Below are 8,353 nucleotides of genomic sequence, written 5' to 3'. Positions count from 1 at the left end.
TATTACAACACACTTCAAAAACTATATCATATTTTCAAAACTATTACAACACACATAAAAAACTACTAATTTTATTAAGTATACTCATTGCCAGTACAAATGACGTCACACTTCAAAAACTATTACATTTATTCAATACCAGTATGAATGGACAAGTTACAAGGAGGCTTCCATTGCTCAAGAATTGATGTTCCTTTGAGTCGCCTTCTTACTATCTTTCCATTTAGTGTAAAGAAAAAATCACTATCATCAAATGTGACAACGATGTATTCTCGAACGTGCTTCCAGCTCCAACTACCTGTGACCTCAAGATATTGGATATCCCCATTGGGCATATGTACCTCTACCTTTGTGTTGTCCACCACTACCTTTGGTTATTTTTCCAACGTCTATAAGCGTATCTCATGTAGCAAATACTCCGCACTACTTGATATCTTATTACTATACTTTCTTTGTTAAGTATACATCGAAAATGGTCTCCCTTCTGCAAACCCTCCCTAACATCCCACATTGGGTATAGAATATTGTCAAGAAATTCATTTTCTAGGCCTTTGCATACCCACATTGTCTTTGTCTTGTGAATGAAGACTGATTTGAAAAAATAAATAAATGTAATGGAGGGCATGAACCAACTAACACCCACAAATTTTGAATCGAAAGTAAACTTCATTGATGATTGAATATCTGATGTCAGCTTCATTCTAAATGCATCTATAGAGAATGGATCAAGAAGAGGCCATTCTGGAATATCAAAGTTAGGGAGAGGAATAGGACGTAGGCTTCCATATGCACCTTCTCTTTGAGGAACTTGGTAACATGAATTATAGGAAAAAATACTAGACTTTGTCAAGGAGGCAGCACTCCGTCCTGAGAACATTAATTCCCCAATATTTGAATGGAAAGCTTGAAATATTCCCATTGTAGAAAGAATGGGAGCAAGCAAAGATAAAGAGGTTGGGAGGAGGAAGAGGTTGAGAGGAGGAAGAGGTTGGAAGGAGGCTGAGAGGAGGTTGAGAGGAGGAAGAGGTTGGGAGGAGGCTGAGAGGAGGTAGAGAGGAGGAAGAGGCTCAGAGAAAGGTGGGGAGTCAATGGGGATAGTTTGGGGAGACTCCTGGGAGGAGTTTGGGGTGTTATGGAAACTTTTGGAAAATTTTAATTTTTTGGAGGGGAAAAAAAGTCGCGGATTTGGGGGCCTACTAAGAGAGCCTAGGAGGGTATGGGGACCATCCAAAAGTGAAAGGGGGGAGTAAATGCCTCAAGAGGTGGTGGGGGTAAGAGAGAGGCAAGTGGAAGCCTAGTGGGAACCAAGGAGGACTCTCCACCAATGAGAGGCCAATATGGAATCCTCCATTCTTTTAATGCCCAAGCCTTCCCATTAGGTGGTTTTCTAATCACAAATCTTAAGGGACTAATCCAAGAGGCCCTTTTTGAGTCCAAAATTCCCCTAATGTTTGGACACTATAAACATGACAAGGATTAAAAAATACGCATGACTCTCATAAGTTGTCTCTCATGAATTGCGGCAGCCAAGATGGAAGCCTTTAAAAAAGTTCTCCAAACGTCTTTCATGGAAGTATATAGTCACTTAGAGCTATCACCCTGAACTGCCATGCCATGCATCAACACATGTATGCCATGTATTGGCCAACTAACTATAGTCATGAACAATCACCAACAAGTTGTCACCCAATTGCATGGACCAATCGCTTTTGATTTACCACGTGAGGTCAATCTCCTTTGGCAACCTTAGTCCTCAATCTCCATGCAATTCCCACATAATGTATGACCCCTAAGAAGAGCATATCCCCAACAATTTGACCTTCTTAATTGAACCATTTATTTTCCAATTTTTCCAAAACCATGGTTTGAATTAATCACATTATTGCACCAACTCCATATGTAATCATTCAAAATAAACTCAAAAGTATCTATAAACCTGGTTTGCAAGGTTATCCAATGTGAGTTTTACTAAAAATCAATAGCCTTTTGACATTCTCAATTGAATCATTTGTTTAGTCATTTTGTTAAAATCATGATATTGGGTGGGGATATGATTGATAAAAGTCATTTCATTTATTGAAGTGGGTTCATTTCTTTTTAATGTCATTTAAACACCAAATTTGTATATTAGCTTTATGTAACTAGGATCAAATGTGGCAAGCACTTATGATGTAGATGCGCAAAAAATAGAAGCATGTAGGAGGGAATATAAAGCACTAACTTTTGTAGTGACATGAGGATAAAGCATTACTTTTTGTAGTGACATATGGACAAGAAATTCTTCCACTTTAACGTTTGCTTCTCATTAATCAAAATTTGAGTGACATGAAGCAAATTCTTTTGGAGCATTAAAGCACAAGATACATTTGTGAATGAGGCATTAAGAAACACTTAATGAGTCTCACTTACTTAAAAATAACTTGCAAATTTAAGTGCAATAAGACTCTCCTCCACTAGCCTTCTCCATGTGTTTGCTTGCATGGTCTCCTCCCCACCCACCACCTCTTGCCCCCTCTATCACCCTCCTTGTGGACCTCCCTTAGCACAAGTGTCTCCTCCATCTAGCTTCTCTCTACCCATGGCGTCTTCTCTCTTTCTTGCATGGTGTCCTCTGCACCTACCTCTAGTATGTATGACAACCTTCTCTCCAATTCTCGACTACGTATGGAAATCTTTCCTCCCCCATTTCCACTCAACACTTTGAGCTTGCATTTCACTCATCCACTTAGCTTTGAGCCAAATTGTAAGGTTAACAAACCACTGTACATAAAACCCATGCACAGTTCCCTTGTACTCACGTTCTTGGGATTATGTGCCTATCCTAAGTGATCTCAACTAGACAACAACTAACAAAAGGGGAAGCAGGTGATTAGCTATGAGAGAGAGAGAGAGAGAGAGAGAGAGAGAGAGAGAGAGAGAGAGAGAGAGGATGTGGGGTTGTGTGTGGCAAGGTGAGGTTCTTTTTTTCGAAAATATCTTCTCAATATAAAGCATGCATGATGAGAAAAGTACCCAATGTAGTACAATTCATAAGCTTTATAAGTGTTGAATGCAATAAGTGATCTCAAAAACCATTTGGAACATATTCGTGATGAGTTGAAAAAAGAAAAGTATGATGTATTAGGGCTCCCCAAATAATGTAGCTGCATTTTATTAATACATAAAAATGCCAAAATATATGTATATTTAGATTGCAAGGTTGTAAAATGTGTCTCTTTCTAAAAATCGCAATCTACTTGTATCTCATAGGCCTTTTGACATTCTTACTTGAAACATTAAACAAATGATTTTGCCAAAATCATGACGATGGGTTGATAGCTAATACTTGAATTTATTTCTTTTCATGCCTCAACTCCATATGTAACCAATGCAACAAATTCAAATATATAAATAAATTTGGCTTGCAAGTTTATCTGATGTGAGCTTTCATAAAACTCACTTTCCTTTGACATCTTGATTAAATCATTTGTCAAGTTATCTTATCAAAATCATGATATTGGGTGGGGATATAATAGGTGTAAGTTAGTTCATTTGTTGAAGTGGGATTTCATTTTTATGTCATTTAGACACCAAAGTTGACTACAAGTTTTATGGAGGAATTTTTTTAACACAAATGTGATTGTGCAAGGCCAAAAGTTATTCTGCAAGGAGCCAAGGGAGGATTCCAATCCTTCATTAACAAAAATTATCACACATATGTTTATAGGGATCAAATGTGGAAAGCACTTGTGATGTAGAAGTGCTAAGAATAGGATCATGTAGGAGGGAAGTACAAAGCATTACTTTTTTTAGTGACATGAGGACAAAGCATTTTCCTTTGTTGACAACTCCACAATAAATGTATTACATTCTTATACTTTAACCTGTGCTTCTCATAATCAAATTTTTAGTGACATGAATATTTAAAAATTTGTGTAATAAAGTACAAGATACATTTGTGAATGGGGTAGCAACAAACTTGTAATGAGTCTCACATACTTAAACATTAATAATTGATAAATTTGAATACCAAATAAGATGAAGACAATCAGAATGACCATATAAATTTTTTGAAAATCACACGTGAAAAAGCACCCAAAAAAGAACAAGAAATGTGTGCTCTACAAGTTCATGAATCTTAAAAGTACTAAAGGGACACTAAAGGGAAAGGGGAAGAAAAGGCATGAGGGAAAGAGGACATGAAGGAGAGGAAGCCACATCTTGTAGAGAAACGAGGCCATGCGATTCATCTCCCTCCCAGACCCTCTTACCACCACCCTGTTCTCCTCCACTAGCCTCCTCTTGGACCTCCCTCCTCTTAAATCACCATCCTCTCCTGCACCATGCTCTTCTAAGATGACCCTGCTCTCCTCCACGAGCCTCTTCTTGGACCTCCCTCAGCCCAAGTATCTATTGCACCTACCTTCTCTCTACCCATAGCCTCTTCTCCATGGCCTTGTTTGCATGGTCTCCTGTCCACCCACCCTCCCTCCCCTTCTTGCCCCTTCCACGAGCCTGCTCTTGAATGTCCCTTAGGTCGATTATGTCCTGAGCTACTTTCTCTCCACCCAGAGACTCTTTTACATGTGTTTGTTTTCCTAGAGTCCTTTACTACCCATGATAGCCTTGTGCTGCTCATAGAAACTATGTCCAAAGATGTGATATGCTCTGTATCAGAGATGAAAGCATTAGTGATGGATGCTAGAATGGAATCACCTAAGGAGCTGAATGCACTATGGCATGTATCTCTGCTGCAGCTAGGAATACAAGTGCCTCATACTGAGGACTTACCTACTGAAAACCTGCATGATCATAACTGATGAGCTCCTGTTGAGTATATGCGTCTGATGTGACATACATGGAGTCGGATTCATGCATGAATGTGATGGTTGTACATAACTGAATCAGATTGTGCTAATGTAGAGGAGGTTGCCTCATGCTAAGGGCTTACTATCAAATGCGCCTCATGTTGAGGGCTTACTGAGAAGTGTGCCTCATGCTGAGGGCTTACTAACAAATGTGCATGATCAGAAACTACGAGCTGATCCATGCTAACATGTGGAGAATCTACATCTGATCGCTCAAGGCTAATGAGGCTTGAGTCGGCATCATACACTAGTATATACCCTGTGAAAATGAATGGTCAAAGAAGGTTTTGTACCGGCGAGAGTGTCTACCCATGAGAACACTATAAAAGGCTGCCATGGAGGGGCTTACACTTGAGCTGCTACTGCTCGGGGGCTTACGTTAAACTGTCAAAACAAATTCATGCTAGAAGAATTGCGTGTGTGCCAAGGATCAAGCCTATAATGAAATGATGATAACTGTCTGTCGAGAGTAGCCAAGAGGCTGTACAAGAATGATGTGTATGTGTGCAGGAACCAATGCTAAAAATAGTCAATGAATATGATTGTACATGGGTGGCATGTGTGTGTGCAAGAAGAATGCAACAATCCTGAATTCGAGGAGAACTCTTCCAAATATCACATTGTGTGATGAACTGCCGAATGCCAAGAGTACTGAGCTAGTGTCAGATGTTTGAATGTGTACATTGATGATAGAACCAAAGGTACTAACGCTGATGGGAGCTAATCGAGTAATGGGGCAGTGGCTTACTTGGCTTGGTGGAGTTGGATCTCCTCTATGGCTGAGCTAGTCTATAACTATAGTATGTGTCAAAGCAAAAAATGCAACAAAATGAGTTTTAGCTCGTTCATTATGTACTAGATGCATTGCAAAGGATTAGGAGGTAGTTTCGATGAAGAGGATTTGATGATGTTGACCTGTGGAAATATCAGATGGAAGATCTGAGGTGCTCAGCACGTAGAGCATGAGACGGCGATCATTTTTGCTTTTAAGGATCACCGCGAGATTCCTATTGGATCAAAAGTTATGGCTCCTAGAAGGATGGCCAAATTTTGATCCCCAGAGGGTGATAAAAAATGATGATGTGGATGCAGTGATGTGGTAGTGTGACATGGCAATGGTGGTCACATTTCAAGGCTGTGCCTATGTGTCACTGTGTGCTTAGAAGGCAATGTGCCTAGGAAGTACTGATGCTCAGGTGGCTCTGTGAGTTCATATGCATATTACATAACTATGCCTGCGTGGCACTTTGTGCTTAGAAGATGCAGTGATGACATGGCATGATGAGATGTCACCGATGACTTGTCATGCTGATTGGACAGATGACTTGTCATGCTAATTGGATAGATGACATGGCTAAGCTGCGTGGATGCTGAGGTGGCAAAAAAGGTGCCACGGGGCCCAAATTGGAAGGTTAACAAATAACCACAACATAGCTCGTGCACTATTTCCTTTTGTGCACATAGTGTTGGGATGGTGTGCCTATCCTAAGTGATCTCAACCATACATTAACAAACTAGCAAGGAAGGGGGTGATTAGCTATATAGCACAAAGAAGAGAGAGAGAGAGAGAGAGAGAGAGAGGCCCGGGGAGGGGTGTTGAGGTGCTATGTCAAGTTGTGTAGAGACAAGCAGAGTGATGGTGAGGAATGCGAGACAAATGAGGTGAGGTGGTTAGGCATGGAGGTTTTTTTTAAAAAATTCTCCTCTCTCCCTCATGAATACCCACCCACCCCCCCGTGCCGTGTCCTCCCTTTGCCAAAAAAACATCTTTCCCTCATAGTTCTTTTTCACCCCTATCATGCCCCCTCAAAAATTAATTAATTAAATATAAGGGTATGTTTACGATATTAGTTGACATAGGCGACATATTCCATAGCCATTGTAATCCTCATAATCATTATTGAAAAGATGTTCCACGTGGGCACTTTTTCCAAAAGCTAGATGATGTATTTACCCACTCAATAGAAAAGTTGTTACACTCAAATATTTTATTCATCATTTAGGGAGTGAGAGCGAGAGAGAAAAGAGGAGGGGGGGGGGAGGCGCAAGCATGGGAGAGGATCCCTCCTAGGTGTTTGCCATTGAGCATGATATCCCTAGGTATTGGTGGTGGTTGTTTTCTTTGAGTGTATATAGGGTCATTGGAAGTTTGTGTGGATGATCTTTTTGGAGTTGCTTTTGGCTAGAGTAGATGGCTTCTCTTGTTTGTGTAGGTTAATTGTGGATGGTGAAATCAACCTATGTTAATTTTTAAATATCTGGGTTAGATAGCCAAATTCATGTGGGTTTAGTGAATGCAATTCAAGAAGATCAACATTGAAAGATAGATGAAATAGTAGGTTTGTGGAAACTAAGATGATATTGTGATTGAGGCTTGCCAAATTTCATATTGAAAATTTCTTACATTACCTAGATAGTAATGAGGTCTCTAGGACCTAAATTGTGAGATTAGTTTTGAGATTGGACCTTTGGGCAAAAGTACTTTGCTTGGCTTGGTGTATTTTTGCTCCTCGTTCAAAGTAGGGTCTATTGTGTTGATTTGGTCCATTCGCCTCTTATGATTAGGAAGAATTAGGCTACCAAGGAATTAAGCCAATGTCATTGGTTTGTAGCTCCTCATGGTCTTGTAGGTCGAAGAATCTAAGGCTCATTTTCTTTTTGAATAAACATACTATCATTGCGTATATAACATTACCGTAGTCAATTTGTTGAGCTAGTTTGTTCATGTCTTGTGATTAGAGAGGATTAGTGCATTGAGGTATTTAGCCAATGGCATTCCTTTGTTGTAGGTTAAAGAGTCTAAGGCTCATTACACTCTCTTTTAGTGAACATATTATTGTTGCCTTGATACCATTGCATGAGTTGATTTGTTGAACTTCTTGACTTGCGTGACAATGCTCTAAGAATTCAAGATTTGGGGAGAGAGGGGAGAGGGAGGGTGAAGCATGATGGAATCGGTTATGTTGTAAAGCACACCACAATGTGATACCATACCACGAGAGGGTAGTTGCAGCTTGCCTTTCACTTGGTAAAGGTGCCATTGAGTGGGAGGCTTCTGGCGTTGTGTGTATCAAAACAGACGAGTGCAAGCATATGTACATGTGTTCATAGGCCTTTTTCCCCCAAAAAAGAAAGAAACCCAAATGAGGTGATCACATGGCTTGCCTGAAAAACGAAAACAACACAATACGTAGCGGATAAGTAGGTAAGCAAAAGAACAACAGAATAAGATAGCAAACACGAGCAGCATCGATATCAAAAGGACAGCAATGTTGGTTTAGCTGACAGGGGAAGGTGCTATGAGAAAGAAGCACGCCGATTTTCTCTTGTTGATTTTGCTAGAGGGGGAGGTATAGGGGAATGGCCGACGGAGGCCTTTTCGGGAAGGAAAGTGCCTGGACATTGGAGAGCGGCCGACGGCGGTCGTGAGCCGCTTTTTGGGTTTCCTTCTCGGAAATGCCAACCCCGATTCATTCCCCCATGTGGAGGTTCTAAGGGATGGGCTC

This window comes from Dipteris shenzhenensis, chromosome 20, assembly GCF_047967505.1.
Source record: "Dipteris shenzhenensis isolate YYH24624 ecotype China chromosome 20, Dip_SZ_1.0, whole genome shotgun sequence".
NCBI classification, from domain to species: Eukaryota; Viridiplantae; Streptophyta; class Polypodiopsida; order Gleicheniales; family Dipteridaceae; genus Dipteris; species Dipteris shenzhenensis.
This window is presented reverse-complemented; position numbering follows the sequence as displayed.